Below are 17,790 nucleotides of genomic sequence, written 5' to 3'. Positions count from 1 at the left end.
CTGAGATCTTTGCAGAGGTAGCCTTATCTGATGTGCCACATGGCAGCCCTTCAACCACAGGGTCTGTATCCTGGATATGAATAGGGCAGGGAAGCCCGCTGAGAGATAGGACCCTGGTGTGATGCCTTTGTATTAGTTTCACATTCATTGGGGTTGTTTGTGCTCTTTAAAATTATCTGCACTGGGCCTTCCTTAGGGTGCAAGGGGTTAAGTCTCAGCACTATCAAGCTAGCACCAGCTACTGCAGCAGGAGTTCCATCCCTCAAAGCAGACCCCTCCTGTCTCACCCACTGCTCCCCTCAGCAGTGCATTTCCGTCAGTCCACCTGTTCTGCTCCCCACTCTTTCTCTGGTGCATCTTCTCATGCTCCCCACCAAAACCCTGCAGCTCAGGCCTACACCTCAGCTCTGATGCATAAATAAATAAATCTTTAAAAAAAATTACCTGCAGCAACAATGGAGAGGAAGCTTATTTTAAAATAAAATTCATGAGAGAATGAGAGAATGTAAATCAGACTGAAAATAGATGCTTGGATGTTTAAATATACATTTCATAACCTTTGTTTAAATTTAAATATAGACAGCAGAATCTTACTGCAAGTGTAACCATCTGTGTGTATTTACATACACAATTAGAAAATGATTTCACATATACACATTCATCTAAAGGATGCATAGAGTCATATAATTATTCCCCATCTTTTAAAATGTTTATAACACATTAACACCCTAAATAGATTTTTCATTACTTCGAATAGTCATTTTAGGTCATTATTTGAGATGTTATGACAACATCTAGCATCATACTTATCTAAACCCTCAGCATTTTATTTTTTTAGCATGGAGGCTTTGTTTTTATTAACTTTATTAATCTTTGCTTCTACTATAGGGAAAGGAAATAGGATGACACAGGAATGTCACTTTTTTGTGTGGCAATCTTTAAAATGATTATTTCTTGTCAACAGTTGGAATTGGAGATTCTCTCTGGCAAATACACTTCTGCAGCCTCTCCCTTCAGCAATGTTTATCAGCTGCGTGATAATGAGTCAATTTCTATGTAAATATAATCAGTATTTGCTGGTGGTGAGGAAACCTCCTAGATTAAATGATTTTTGTGTTTTCTTGATTAACATACTTTATGAAACCATTACCATATGCACTACCACTGCATATTTGGAAATAGCTCAGATTCAAGACTTAATTCCTTCCAAAGAAATAAGACCCTCTTTCTAGGGAAAATATATTTGTGTACTCAATGCCAAGAAACTCAAGACTGCATTTTAATACATGTCTTCCTCCACTTAATATTTAGCAGTTAGTCATTGAGTGGCAGGAATAACCTACTAGCTGTCATCAGGAAAGATCTCACGGAATAGCCATCCTAATGGGGAGAAAAGCCATGAAAACAAATACTATGTTTTTAGGTAGTGAAGGAAGAGGGGGAGATACAGGACTTCTTCTACTGAGGTGGTCAGGGTAGATCTTTCTGGGCTGACATCTGCTGAGAACTTCTTGCCTAGAAGAAGTCAGCTAAATGAAGATAAATAGGTGAATAAACTAGGAAGTCCAAAGGGCAGGTACAGGATCCAGAGGAGACAATGAGCTTGGGTGCTCAAGGCATGTGGGGTTGGAACGTGGGCACTCTTCCTTACACAGTGCCATTGCACAGCATTAATTGGTTTGCCAGATTTAGCCAATGAAAGTACTGAAATGTTCAATTTGAATTTCAGATAAACAATTAAAAATTAGTAAATCCCATGCAATATTTGATTTTGCATTTCATCTGGCAAACCTATCCTTGTCATTATTGTCTAAGCTAGAACACTTGAATGAGAGGGTGTTTTTGGCATCTACCCCTGGGCAGCAGTGAAAACCATGTCTGAGTCAGGCAAACCAGGGCATGTGATCATAGCACTTCTAGAGCTTGGATTTTTTTCTTTCCTTCAAATTTCTGTAGGACACCATTGGAGAATTCTAATTGGTGATATATCTGATTTAATCTATTGTGGTTGTTATGTGGAAGAATAGATCTTACATGGAATAAAGAGTAACCAACACCATTTATTGGGCATGATGTGGGATGAATGAAGCCTACTGATAAATGATAGTGGGGCGAAGGTAACACAAACTCTCCTTTTGTCACTGATTAATGTTGAACCAGTTGAGACTGGTGTGAAAAAGCTATTGAAGACAGTTTCTTTTCTTTCACCAACCCCACTCAGCCATAGCAAGTATATGTAAATGCACACACATCTTTAAACAAATTATGTATAATTGACTTTAAGTACTTACTAATTTCTATCTTATCTTTATATTTGGTTGTCCTTTTTTTCTTCTCAAGATGTTTTTACAGAACCTCGAAGAGTTTATAGGACCAGAGTTTTGTAGTAGGACATAGTTAGTACCTACTGTCAGAGCTAGAATTCCAATGAGACTGACCAACTCCTCGTCCTGTGCTCTTTTTTTAAAAAAATATTTATTTATGCATACAAGAGCTGGAGTACAGGCCAGAGTTGTGGGTTGTGGGGTGAGAGGATTCACCAGAGACAGAGCAGGGAACAGAACAGGCAGATCTACCAAAGTACACTGCTGAGGGGAGCAGTAGGCGAGTCAGGAGAGGTCTGCTGCGCCATGTGGGTTGCTCCCTGGCTGGCCAGGGATCAAATTTGTGCTGCAGAGGCTGCGGACAGCTTCACAGGCTGCGTCTTAACCCCTTGTGCCACCAGGGAGGCCTTCATCCTGTGCTTTTATCCATCATTTCACTATAATGTCTGTTTGCATTAATGAGGAGGTACATTTTAGGTCAGCATTTCAAGGCTTCATTTTCTTCCTTTACATCATATTGTAATTATTGCTATGCATGTTGCAACTCTTGTGTCAGGTGATCTCAGAATATAGCCCATGGATCAGCATCACCAGTAGCATCTGAGAATTTAGAGATTCAAATTCTTAGCTCCTATCCCAGATCCCCTAAATCAGAACCTCTGGAACTTGAATGCTGCAATGTGTGATTCTGATGCATGCTCAGTTTTGAGGATCTCCTTTGTATTTTCTTTTTCAATAGTGTAGAGCTTCATATCATATTAACATGGGATAGTGGTTATTGTTATGATTTTATTTCTGTTACATGCATTGTTGGCAACAAGCTTGTTCCTATATGTAGGACTTTCTTCCACTTCTCAATTTTTCACCAGAGTATAGTTATTAGGGCAAAGATTAGGATTATTTTCATGTTTTATTTTTGCCAAATTACTTTCCAAAGCCTTAAGCATGTTTTCCTATCATAGCCCAATCAACTTGAGGCATTATCCTTTTAAAATGAAAAATTAAACCGATACTCTCATAACTTCAAAGTGACAGGTTAAATCAATCAGCATATTTATTACTCATCAAGAAAAATACTTTCCAAACAAAATACTGTTTGTTTTGTATTAATATTTTCACTGTGTGAATTATATTTTTGTTTCCTCTATCCATGTATTAATTAGTTATTTTGTATATCTTAAAAATGATATGGACACTTTGTGTGTCTGCAGACACTACTAATTTTTTACTTTTTGACTTGCATTTGTGTGAATTTAATAAAAGTCAGCATTAGAGAATAGACTCTATTGTGTTTTTGAAAAGTAGTTAGTATGCTGTGAAAAAGTCAGACTATGCTTGGGTCAGTTGTAGTAACAAATTTAACCAGAATCTTTGCAGTTTTCACACAACAAAGTTTTCTTTCTTGTTCATGTTACATCTTTAGTGTAGATGAGCAAAACAGTTTTACTTCTTTGTGGGAGGACAAAGGTCTTGTGTAAGAGAGTGTATCATGAGAAGCTTTGGTAAAAGGATCCATCATTTTTCTTATAGGCAGGCCTTGTAACCAGAATTAGTCACATGGCCCCAACCAACTGCAAGGGAGATTGGAAATTTGGGAAACTCATAAATATTTGATTTGCAGCAAATATCTATCTCAGTTGCTTTCACGTTATGATCGGTCTATAGAATAATGCTATGGTATATGTTCTGAGCATGCACTCATTTACTTATTATGTTAGGAGAGTTTCAGATAGGGAGAAACACCACTTTCTGTTTCAGGTATGATAAATTTAAGAGAAGAATTAGGAACTTATACAGATGTTAGGAGCTGCAGGGAAGTAAAGATTGAGCAGGGCACAGTGATCTCAGCCTAAAGCTTTGAAGCAGGTAGATCTGTAGAACTCACCTGAGCCTGCTGAAATTCTCAGGTCTCTGGGAAAGTCCCACCAACTTCCTCTGCAGTCGTGTTGTGTGTTTTTCAGGACCTTACCAGGAAGGTACTGTGAATTAGCTCTGCCTACAAATCTGATGTAAACTGCCTCGAGGGAATAGAGGCTTCACTTTCTCATTCACCTTCTAGATCTTATACACCTTCTAGAGCTTCTACGTGCTTCTGGATGGCCAACTCTAGTCCAGGCTATATGGGGAAGGCGATCTGGGCATTAGACCCTGACATTTCCTCTGTAGAACAGAAGAGACCTTTGAAGGCTGATAGTGAGGTCATTAACAATAGATCAGTGGACATACTTGTTTATTTGCAGGTGGCAAATGGAAGAAATCCATTATACTGGAGTTAATGTGCACTTCCACACTTATATTGTACTCCTCTTGAGTTGACACTTGATATTATTGTATTATATTAATTTGTCGTCTATTTACCTTATTTTATAATTTTGTGGTTACATTTTTACACTTCCATATGTGTCCTTACCCCCACCAAATGTCCTGGGACAAAGCCCTACATCCTTCCTTCCTCTATTCCCTCCACCTTCTCCTTTGTTCCCTCTGGTAACCAGAATATTTTTCTCAGAGTCTAAAAATTGTTTTAGCCATGATTCTCCATTATGTGTTTTTAGGTTATTTAAGATTTCACAGAAAAGTGAAACTATCCATTATCTTTTACTTTATGGTTTATGATTTTACTTAGCATGATCATTTCAAGGTCAATCCATTTTGTCTCAGAAGACACTATTTCATCTCTTAAAATAACTGAATAGTATTCCATTGCACATATATTCCACTATTATCTTTATCCTGTCATCTGTCATTGGACACTTATGTTTGTTCCATGACTTGGCATTTGTGGATAATGCTACTATGGATATAGGAGTACATATTTTTCCTTTTGTATTAGTGTTTTATATTATTTGGGGCAGATACCTCACAGTGGTATTTACGATCATATGGAATTTCTATCTTTATTTTTTAAGGTATTTCCATACCATTGTTTATAGGAGCTGTACCAAATTGCATTTCCATCAGCCGTAGAGTTGCTTTTTTCTACATCCTCACCAATAATTGTTATTTGCATTCCTCTTGATAACCAAAGGCATCAAAAGCAACCATCACAACAACAAAAGGCAAGCTAGAGATTGGGAGGATATTTGCACATCACACACCTGACAAGGGGTCAGTTTCCAAAATATATACTTATGCAATCCAACAACAACAACAACAAATATCCCAATTTAAAAAATGGCGAAAGACTTAAATAGACAATTAAAAAAAAAAAAAAAACATTCAGGGGCCTCCCCGGTGGCGCAGTGGTTGAGCGTTGGGCTGAGAAGCTGCCTGCAGTCAATGCAGCGCCGGTTGGATCCCCGGCCACCGGCGAGGGTCCTACATGGCGCGCAGACCTCTCCTGCCGCGCCCGCTGCTCCCCTCAGCAGTGTTTTCTTCATCAGTCTGACTGTTCTGTTCCCCTCTGTGGCTCTGGTGAATTCTCTCACCCTCCCGCGCTTGTATAAATAAATAAATCTTAAAAAAAAAAGACATTCAGTGGCCTACAGGCACATAAAAAGTTTTTGAGCATCAATTATTAGGAGGGAAATGCAAATCAAAACCACAGTGAGGTATTACCTCAGTTCTGTGAGAGTGACATTTGATGTTACTAATGTGACTAGTTTTTAAAATATCCTCTATCACTGATTTGAATAAGTTGTAGTCTTCTCTCAGTTGTTTTTCATAAATGCAGAAAAACAAAAACTCAGAAGGAAAATAGGGAAACTAGTTCTTCCCTCAATTCTCCAAGAGCTATAAACTTGGGAGAGCAAGTATTAACACACATGAAGCAACTGGTGTTTGATATGAGATTTTTACATAACTACCATGAGATGTTATGCTTAAAGGCAGAGAGAAATTAAAATGCAGATGAAGAGCTACCACATTTAGACTTCAAAATAATAGAAAAACACCTACATATTTTAGACTATAAAATGGTAATATATATATTATCCCTTGCTTGCCTGAAATTCACACAGAGAAACAGGAACCATTCTTTGTATGTCAGGTATAAAGGATTTGAGGTTCATATAGCTTAGAACTTATAATGTATAAGGCATGGGTGGTAAAGTTCAAGGATGAGGCCATCAAAAGTCAGGGACACTGCACAGAGATGTTGACCAAAACTGCAAAGTAGGTAAGAGCCTGTGATCAAAAGTTAAAATAGCTATTAATGAAGTAAACTAGTTGACTGGGCATTTAACTAGATAAAATACTATTACTGAGCTATCTTGAAGAGCCCACTGTAACACAAACCATAGCATACTACCAGTGCTGCCATAATTGATTGGACTACCACCTTCCCTTCTTCCTCCTCCTGCCCCTGCCATTTGTTCAGTTATTTTAGCATGGAGTTTAATAGTACCTTTAAGGCCACCTCTTGGACTGGTCTATAACTGTCCCTGCTTTTGGACAGCTTCTGATGGGTTGGCTTCTTGACAGTGTTGAGAAGGAGTCTAACCTGCATCTGAGCTCATCTTGAGAGTGCTTTACTTGAGATATAATGTTTACTGTGTTTTCAAAGGGGCACCATGACTTGCCTTCCACACATTCGCCTTCTGTGACTTCCCATTTTAATCTTTCTACCGTCCAGGCAGAAATGATTCTTTCTTGCCAGGCTCTGTATGACATATTAATTTAACATATTTGTTCCCATATCTTTGAAAGATTGAACAGGAATTTTCCTATTGTGTCTTTAATACAGAAAATATGATTTCCAAGACAATAGATTGCTTTGTTTCTTAGATCTTTGAAATCTTTTCTTCTCACACACTCATGGCAAATTCTAGCAACACCAACAGAGACCCCAGGGATCTTATCAAGATCACTGAATAAAGGTCTTGCCCCTGTGAGAGTCAGTATGATAAAAGTATAGCCAATTTCAAACAAACAGTATTATTAAATTTGCAGCTTGGATCTCTCCCCCTCCCCAGGGAGACATTTGTTATCTGCTCGAATCACAGCAACCTATAATTCCATAGAAGTTGATGGGAGTTACTCAGTAAATAACATCTGATAAAGAGAAAATTAGTTCGTAAAGAGACCCTTGAGAAATTAGAAAATAGCCTTCTATTGAGAAATATAGGGAGCCCAAGAACCAGGCACAACCCGCTTCCAAGTCCCCAAAATACTGAACCAAATAGTTGAACAGCACAACTTGAGGGATTATTCAAAGCTGAGTGAAAATAAGGTTTAATTAAGGAAGAAAAAAGGAAAAGCTCACCTTTTAGTTTAACAGACAAGCTTAACACAGTTGTTACAATGTGAATTACTCAGGCTGGGGATATTGTGACTTGCCTTTTCTACACGTGAGGCTCAGATATCTTATCTCAAGCCCAGTGCAAATAAATTGATTTACATCTGTTGAGCAATGTTTGCAAGGGGAGAAGATGAACCAATTCTCCCTAGTGTCCTGGCTTTGTTTTCTGAAACAAAATGTAGTGGACTTTGAGCCCCAAACATTTTTGTTGTCATCCCAGAACAAGAAAGAAGAGACCCCAGGCAACAGATTTCTGTTCTGGCAAATAAACCCTTCTGGAAAGGTCACCCCTGAATCAGTTCTACATGTAACCTTGGGTATCCAGGTGGAACCAGAGCACCTTTGTGCTCCTCTGAGGTCATATCAGGATTGGTGAAAACTCTTCCAACTAGAGCTTGCTATTAATTATTTTTTCATTGGAGGAAATAAAAGGTAGCAGCCACCCTGTGGCTATTCTGCTATAAATTCCTGTATCTTCCAGGAGGACTTCCCTAATAATCTCCTGCTTAACCCTCTTTATATCTTCATAACTTTGTATAACATTCTACTTACTGTTCCTGAGAGGCTTTGTGTAGTAAACAGAGCATGAGCTTTGCAACAAACCCCAACTCCAATTGGGCAAGTTACCTATCTTCTCTAAAGCTGTTTCTGTGAGGAGCCATTGTATAAAGTAGTTGCCCAATAAATTAGAATATTTTACTATTGATTAGACTGAGATGTCTAAGGAATAGTGGGATGGTTAAGTGATAGTATATAAGAGATGATACTTTTTGGATGAATGGTCTGTGAGGCTCAGATGTCATTCTAGGTAGACAGCTGTTCTTTTTCATGTGTTTTCATATAACTTTAGACATCTTTCCTTAATGCCCTCTTTACAGCAGCTTTCAGAGTTTGCTTACATGTCATTCTGTTTCCAACAGGTAATTTTTTGAGGTCTTACTCTTACATTTACAGTATCTGATATACAAGTCAACAGTATGGTTAGCTGAGTGAGAGAAGGGAGGCTGCATGAGTGAGAGGTTGGGAGGTTAGGGGGGAATCCTCAAAGCTTAAGATTAAGTAATAAACAAAATTTTATTTTTGTAGCAGTTTATTGTCTGTGTTCATAATGCCATTATATTTGCACCATTATCTTATGTATCCATTTATCAAACAGTAATGATTCCAATGTTAATATGCAGGAGAGATAAAGAAATGGGGACAGGGAGAGAGAGAGAGAGAGAGAGAGAGAGAGAGAGAGAGAGAGAGAGATTATCCAAGAATTTAGAGTTTTCCAGGGAAGGTAAAATTGGAAATACAACAGAAGAGATTACAAGTCCATATGATATTATTCATACTAGGGAATCTTCATATTTTTACTAGATTCTTGGCGCTTCTCACTTCAAGTCAAACTCCTTGCTATAAACTAATGATTCTCCATGATGTCGACATTAAACAACTTTCCTCTCTACAGGTTTGCCAGTCCAGTCAACTATCTGTTTCCTGAAACATGACCTCTGTGCCTCTTTCATTCTTTGTCTGAAAAACTCTCTTTGACCCTCATCACTACCTAACATAATCTTCTCCCCAGCATAATCTTCTCCCCATCTCTCAGAGATGTGGAGCCCAAAAGTCATATCTTTTTTTGCAGCATGCCCTGAGACCCTCAGCCAAAACAGTCCTTCCCTCCTGTAATTGTTTGAAGCACTATCTACTTCCTGTTGACAGTGGAAATAAAAATGGAAAAGATATTTAAGTTCCTTAAAGTGAAATTAGAAGCTGAGATTAATAGGATGGTTAAGTCAATAAACAAAAAAAGGGTGATTTGGTGGTGTTGACAAGATGATGCCAGCACTGGGGATTTGACAGGAGCTCAGGACAGGCCAAAGCTGGGGGTGTGAATCTTGATTTTGTGTAGAGAGATGGAAATAGAAGTTTGAAATGAATGGGGATGACAACAAAAAGAATGAACAGACTGAGCAAAGAGACTGGAGGACCCGCTATAGTTAAAGGGTAAGAGAACTAGAGAAAACAAAAAGAGAAGGAAAAGGAGCTCTCTGCAAGATAAAATGGAAAACTGCATCTTAGAGAAAAACCAAAGGAGTTTTTCAAGGAGAATTCAGGGAAAAAAAAAAATAGTGAAGAAAGATGACAATACCATCTAGTTTCTGGAAAGTCACATATCCTAAGCCTCAAGTACCGTTAGTTTATATTGTTATGTGACAGTATAATCCCCCTTGTTTTGTTGTTGCAACACAACCTTAGGCTCATAGTGAAAAAAGAGCAAGCAATGATAGGAATGAGCTCTCAGGGAAAGATCCAATTTGAATTTTTCTAAACACAAATTGCTATTTCTTGGAAAAGTGCAATTTGGAGTTTGTTAGAGGAAGTCGTCAAAGCTAAATAGAAAACATTAAAGTGAGGATATGAGATTCTTTATTAATTATTTCATTAATATTTTATCCATGTGAGGTTTGTTCCTTATTATTTACTTATCTATGCTAGCCTTCTATTGAGCACACATGACCTTGTTCCACATTTTACTGAAGAGGTCTTTACTAGGTAATATGGACATACACACACACACACACACACACACAGACACATATATATATATATATATATATATATATATATATATATATATATGGGATATAACTGAAATAAGTCAGGGACTGCCAATAACTCTTCAAAATTGAGATGAGATGTCCCAAGAGCAAAAAAGAAAAGAAAAATGGAAATAGAGGGGAAGGAAAGCCTGTTTTCAGGTTAAACATCTGATTGACAAGTGTTACATTGGAATTATATGTGAGTCAATAGAGTGAGTCATCTATTGAGAGAACTTCTGAAAGTCTTACCATTAATCATCCTAATTTGAGCATCTAATTGCTTACCCTTGTAACTTGACTATGAGATAATTGTCTGTGGAAGCATAAAAATTGATGTCAGAGGAAGGACAAAAGAGGACTTTAATCCACAGGTTTCTCTTGTGTTCTCAAATGCTAACAGGTCACTTCCTCCCTCAGTAACTGGTAAAGTACACCCAGTGAACACAGACTGAGATAGAGCGCCAGGTACATAGAGTAAAGCAAGCAGTCGGTATGAGAGATGGAGATTTATAGGACACTACTTGCACGAGCCACAAATCCTTGTGAAGAAGGAGGACCGAGATGTCAAAACAGTAGTGATACATATGAAAAACACTCAGCATTGTGTGAAGGAAATGTAATCAAACCCACAATGATAACCCAGCTCACATCATGATTTAAAAAAATAACAAATGTTGGTGAAGGTGTAGAGAAGTTGGAATCCTCATGGTGAGAATGTAGAATAGTACAGCCATTATGGAAAACAACATGGTGGCTCCTTCAGAGATTAAAAACAGAATTACCACAGGAATTAGGAGCTCTACTGTCTATTGACAGATGATGGATTTTAAGATGTGTTATATAGATACATATAATGACACATTACTTAGACATTATATTATTTTATGTATTATTAATAAAACCATTAATTAGTAAGCCATTAATTATTATTAATAATAATTTTTCTTTTTTTAATAGAGGCATGTTTTATTTATTTATTTATTTGTTTGTTTGTTTTGTTTATACATGCACTGGGTACAGTCAGAAGCACGGGAGGGTGAGAGAATTCACCAGAGCCAGAGCGGGGAGCAGAGCAGGCAGAAGGACCGAAGTACACTGCTGAGGGGAGCAGTGGGCGGCAGGAGAGGTCTGCGCGCCATGTGGGACCCTCCGCCGGTGGCCAGGGAGCAGCCGGGGATCGAACCAGCACCACAGAGGCTGCGGGCAGCTTCACAACCCAGCGCTCCACCGCTGCGCCACCGGGGAGGCCCAATAATTATTCTTAATAAAACCATTAATTAGTAATCAATCAGTGTTATTTATATAATATAAAAGGAAGGAAATTCTGACACATGGATGAACCTTGAGGTTGTTATGGTAAGTGAACTAAGTCAGTTACAGAAAGATAAATGCTGTTTTATTCCACTTATAAGATATACTTAGTTAAGATGGCCAAATTTAAGTTGTTTCTATTTTACCACAATTTTTTAAAGTTTTAAAATGATGATAAAACACTCATTCATTTCACAAATATTTGCATGCCTGCTAAGGGCCAGATACTATTCAGGTGTGGGAAAGCACAATCAATGATTCACCAAGCAGAAAATCGTACCTTTGTAGAGTTGACAGCCTAGTGAAGACAAAATAAATTAAATTTATGTTATTAGATGGAGAAAAAATAGAGCAACAAGTGGGGGGATGGGAAGTGTCAGAGTTGCCAGAGTGGAGGTAGATGAGGGAGTGAGACTTGGAGATAATGTGAGGAAGAGCAGGTCACACAGAAAGAACAGCCACTCAAGGGTGAAGACCTGCCTGTTGTGTTGAAGCAACAGCCAGGAGGCCAGAGTGCCCAGGCTGAATGAGGTTGGGGTGAGAGCTAGAGAGGAGCTTACAGCAAGGAGCCGGAAGCTGTAATGCCATGGAGAGATGCCAGTGGCTTGGCTTAGGGTGATAACCAGGGAAAGAGAAAAAAAAGTCATGTTCCTTGTAGAGTTAACACATTTGTTGATGGATTCAGTGGGAGCATGCACAAAAAAAGACAGTCAAGAATGTGGTTCTGAACCAGGGTGATTTGCCCCCACAGGATACATGCCAATGTCTAGAGACAGTTTAGGTTATTATGGTTGGGGAACAGGGGGATAGTTTGCTACTGGTACCTAGTGGTAGAGGCCAGGGATGCTGTTAAAGATACTACAAAGTATTGGGCAGCTCCCAAAAGAATTATCTCATCCTACATGTCAGTCATGCTGAAGTTTAGAAATCTTGCCCTAAGATCTTTGGCCTAAATAATAAGGATAAACAACAAAGAAAGTTAGACTAAAGTGATTAAACTTGAGCTCAGGCTCAAGCCTGGAAAACAAAAGAGAATAATAATAATAAGTGCTAACTTTTATTAATATCCATACTACTTTAGGGATTATTAGCTGCGTATTAGGTGATTCCAGCTAATTGCCACAACAGTGCTATGAGGAGGTGTTGATATCCCTCGATATATAGGGGGGACAGAGATGGTTTAACCACATGTACTGCAGAGAGGACCTAGGAATAAACTAAGTCTGTTGGAGTCTAAAACTCAGGGCCTTGACTGTATGTCACACAGGCTTCCCAACTTCACCTTGTTTCTAAGTAAAGCCAAACAACTAGAGCAGTTCAGAAGAAAGGCAGGGGTCTAGGTGGCAGGGAGAGAAAGAAAAAGAGAGCTGTGTTATTTTTTTTGCAAAGCATGAGTTCAGCAACATGAGGAAATGATTTGCATTGAATTTCTACATCTAAGAAGTCAGTTAAATTGTTAGCTGCAGAGAACAGTAAGAACAGAGAGATCCCTGCCATCAAAGATCTAGCATCATGCACCTGCTTTCCTACTTAATGAGCTGATGGTAGAAGGTATCTGTGTTTTTCAGGCCTCCCAGTTCCCCCTCCCCCACCCCCACCAACTCTCCAAAGTCCATAACTGCTTGGTAATTTTTAGTTTTGTGAGAGAAATGACTAAGTACAAACAAGTTGGTTTTCTAGGAACTCAGTGAGTGTGTGTTGTATTTTGTGGACTTCAGCTGGCATTGGTGCTGGAATGGGTTGGGAGGAGGAGGGCAGTGAAACTGGGCATTAGACAAACAGCAAGACCACACTCCAGGATGGAAAACAAAGTCAGGGAATCCATTCTACAATGCAGTGACAAAGAGTTCAGTGTGTCTGTCCCTTCAGATTTCCCCTCCTTTCCAGTACTTTTGAGCCATGTCAAGAAAGAAAGGAAAGAAAATAGCAGGCCAGAAAAGGGACTTAGTACACTCTCCTTTTCTACCACTACATTATCTTCTCTCAGACTAGTGACTGTTTCTTAATTATTTCACTCGAGTTTTACATTTTCATAGATGTTGTAAATTATAAGAACTATTTTGCAGACAGGGCTGGATATTAGACTATGAGTTAATTCTCAGGATCATCCTTGATCAGTGATAGATTTGCTTTTTGCACTTAGCTCCCCTGTTGATTCCCCACCCCCCCTTTTTCTCGGGATGTTGTCTTGGCACCCAGAGTTGCTGTTGGTCAAGCTAAAATGTAGAGTCAGCCAGGGGACCTCTCACCAGGACAAAAGTCATGTTATGAGGATATCTGCTGAAAACCACAGGCAGATATTATGGCCAGATTAGCATAACCAGCTAGATCACCTTGACAGGAAGTTAAGTGTAAATAGGAACTAGAGATGCGATGTTTTGATCAGCAACAACAATGGAGCACCCCCAGGCAATAGCCCCTATTCACTCCCCACTAGCTTGTGCCAGACTATCATGCATTTCCAATCCACATGCCCACCACCTAAATTTCTTCACACATTCCTCTATAGTTGCCCACCTTCCCTGAATCTGATACAAAATAAATGTGAGAGTGGCTGGGGCCGGGTGGGGCGGAGGATTTAGGGGGAGAAGGTGCTGCATCTCCGTAAGTGTGATCTCCTCTAGGTCTCTCTCACACACACTATTTGGACTTTGAGTTGTCTTTCCTCTGTTCTGTGCCGCTCCCAGCACGGCCACCCCTCAAAGTGACATCCCCCTACAGGAGACATTGAATAAATAAGACACTAGATTGAATAAGTCCACACAAACTCTGTGTATTTTAAGACTCAGACTGAACCTCCCCTCCTGCATGGGTGCCTTTGAGAACCTGTGCAGTCCTTCCAGACAGAACTCCATCATACCTATTGCCTGTGCTGCTTATCCATTCAGTAAAGGATTTTACTGAACACCAAATATGTGTTACTCTTCAAAATAGATAAAAATCTCTGCCCTCCTAGAATTAGTGTTCTAGCCTATCATTGGTACTTATTAAATATACCATACCTCTAAATTGGTTAATTTTTTGTATATTGATATATTATTTGTCTCTAAGTAGATGCTAAATTTTTTGAGCAAATATGTATACACACAAACATATAGTTTTTTGCACAGTGTACTTTGAATAGTATATCTTAGAGCTGTAGGAGCTCATTAAATATTTGTTTTAGAATTCAAAACAGAACTATTGTCAAATCCTGCCAGTAATATACTCACAGGAAATCACTGTTGATGGTACCTGCCTGGATGGGTGTTTTCCTCTGTACTTAGCAACTTATATTACCTGCAAAGGGTGGTTTGTGAAATAAACAGTATCTTTTGTAGTTTTAGAAAACACCATGCCTAGAGGGGAAAAATTACAAGATGAGACCTGTTGTGGTTTTTGGAATCTGTGGATTTGGAATGTGGGGTCCTTGGGTTCACTTTGGGAAAGATTTCCCCAGAGCTCCCATTTCAGTGACACCCAAGTTTCCCAGGCAAGTTTCTCCACGAGACAGAGACATTAGTTATATTTAAAGGGCAGGTTTATTAGGAAAGGGGACAGAAGAATAAAGGACACTTGCATAGACACAAGTGGGCAGGAAGAGCTGCCCCAGAAGGGACAGGTTTGCTAAGAGAGGCCTGCATGGTTGCAGGCGGGCAGCCTTGACAGGTCACGGGCAGACAGGGAAGCTGCTGCCCTGCAGAGGGAGAGAGTTGGTGAAAGGAGGCACCTGCATAATCACAGGTGGGCAATGGGATTGCTGCCCCAAGCCTGTGCAGAGACTTTGCTGATATAGTCATCTTCTGTTTGGGAGGGGCCACTCCTTGTGAGCTGTCGGTTGCTAATTTTGGATAACTATGTAGAATTTGAAAGGGACCAGAGATTCTACAATGGGTTCAATCTCCGTATCTTTACCTTTGGGGTCTGTTGGGTTCAATCTCCATATCTTTACCTTTTGGCCTGTGCTGTAGACAGCAGTCTGATATCTGCTTGGATGTTATGCTTTGTAATCTAGGTGTCCACCGGATACTAGCGTCATCCCTGCCTCGGGATACTAGTTTCTGCAACTGTGTAAATGGTTATGCTAATCTCTTCTGCCCCCACCTCCTTGTGTGAGCCAGGTTTCTGGTCTTGTGCTGCCTCCTTTTTTAGTTTTTTTCCTATTCTTGTCCTCCATCAAGACCTGCTGATTTTTGTTCAATACAAACTTTCAGTGGATAGTATGTAAAGTTGTCTTAGAAGTTCTCTCCTTTTTGTTCCTGTTCCTGCAATCATTTGCCTGTATTTTGGCTATTGCATGTATGGTAGTGTACCATGGTTATTTGTTATATAAATGTTCGGTCTTCCCCACCAGACCCAAGAGAGAAAGTTTTTCTCTGTCATGCCATTTTACACCCATAGCATCTAATACCACATCAGAAACAAGGAAGGGTTCATTTAATTTTTATCAAATATATACTTTAAATGTCCTGTGTGTTTCCTGAGTTCAGATCTATCAATAGGAGTTCAAATCATAAATCAGTTCTTTCTCACTGCAAGGACAGATTCAGGATGCAAAGATCTTTTCCAACTTCTTAAACCAGGATTAGATTTTCAAATCAGAGTTACTTGGTTTATGTGAGTTGCATAGAATTATTGTAAGTGAAAATAGACTTTCCCACTAACAGTATCTTCATATATTCAAAAGGGAATATCAATCTTCCATCCATTTTATATTTTCTTGTGTTTTTCTCATCTCTTTTTTTACTATCTCATATATATATGTATATAATATAAATCTTTTCTTATCCTTCACATACTGCCTTAAGGTTTACTGCTTTTAGAAGTACATTTTGATTAAAAAACTCCAATGGCAAATAATTTCAACAAGATGGACCTTTTTAATCCTGTTTTTTATCTAAAATGGCATGCTCAACACTAACTTCTGCAATTTCTTGAGAATCCAATTTCTTAAGGTTATATTCCCGAGACTGAGAAGAAAATTTCAAAACCTAGAGTTCAAAGTTAAATATTAAATTCAAACAAAGCCAAAGCAATTCAACCTGAGACTGATTTGTGTGGCCATAACCAGTAGCAAAATCTTCCAGTGGCTGTTGGTATAATCACTGTGATTGCAGCTTAGCAAAGTCAAATCTCGCTCCTCTGGCCCTAAGCATAGCAGCTGCTTTTCCTAAGCAGGATTTGAAGGAATGTTATAGTCACAAAAAAAGAAACCTGAACCTGATAGAGGGTATCCATGTAAGAATGAAGTATCAAAACAGTAGGACACAAATTGAAAATCAGTTCAGTTAAGAATCAAAACTCTGGGCCTCCCTGGTGGCACAAGGGGTTAAGCACCACACTATGAAGCTGTCCGCAGCCTCTGCAGCACGAGTTCGATCCCCATTTCGGCCAGCGAGCAACCCACATGGCAATGCAGACATCTCCTGACTCGCCCGCTGCTCCCCTCAGCAGTCTACTTCTGTCAATCTGCCTGTTCTGCTCCTCACTCTGTCTCTGGTGAAGTCTCTCACCCCCCGCATCTCTGGCTCTTGTATGCATAAATAAATAATAAAAAAAAAATCTTTTGAAAAAATTTTTTAAAAAATCAAAACTCTGTGACTGACATTTGGGATAACAAAGCGGTCATTGCTATTTTTGTATAGGACTATTGGAGGTACATTCCACTGCTATAAGGTCTGTGAACTTTAAGCTGCCAGAAAAACAGATAAGGTGTTAACTGTGAGGGAAGCAACTCCACCATGGTGCTCTGTTGACTTCCAAATATACATGTAGATGAGATTCCAACCCAAGCTCATGGGAACTGGCAGATTGCCTTATGTTTCCTCTAGAGCAAGAGAGGAAGGGAGGTAGTCAGGGGCTTCTACAAAGCCATTTCTTGCTTCCCTTTATTTCCTACCACTGGGGGGGCCATAATGATTTTGATAAGGTCTCAGTTTTCTACTCCACTCACTTCCAAATTGTGTCATCAAGGAAACCCACTTAACTGTTGTTTATATCTGACTCCTTAGCAACGGTCTGTCCAACAGATCACATTGAGTCATCTAGCACCTTTTGTTTCAGTGTCATCCTTTTTTGGTGTGTGAGAAAATAATCACTGGGGGGCCTCCCCGGCGGCGCAGCGGTTGAGCGCTGGGCTGTGAAGCTGCCTGCAGCCTCTGCAGCGCCAGTTCAATCCCGACTGCCGGGGAAGGTCCCACATAGCATGCAGACCTCTCGTGCCGCCCGCTGCTCCCCTCAGCAGTGTACTAGTCAGTTCTGCCTGTTCTGCTCCCCGCCCTGGCTCTGGTGAAACCTCTCACCCTCCCGTGCTTCTGACTTTACCCAGTGCTTGTATAAATCAAAAAAA

The sequence above is a fragment of the Talpa occidentalis genome, unplaced genomic scaffold (genome assembly GCF_014898055.3).
Source record: "Talpa occidentalis isolate TD23 unplaced genomic scaffold, MPIMG_talOcc4v2.1 talOcc4.10, whole genome shotgun sequence".
NCBI classification, from domain to species: domain Eukaryota; kingdom Metazoa; phylum Chordata; class Mammalia; order Eulipotyphla; family Talpidae; genus Talpa; species Talpa occidentalis.
Note: the sequence above shows the minus strand (reverse complement) of the source record.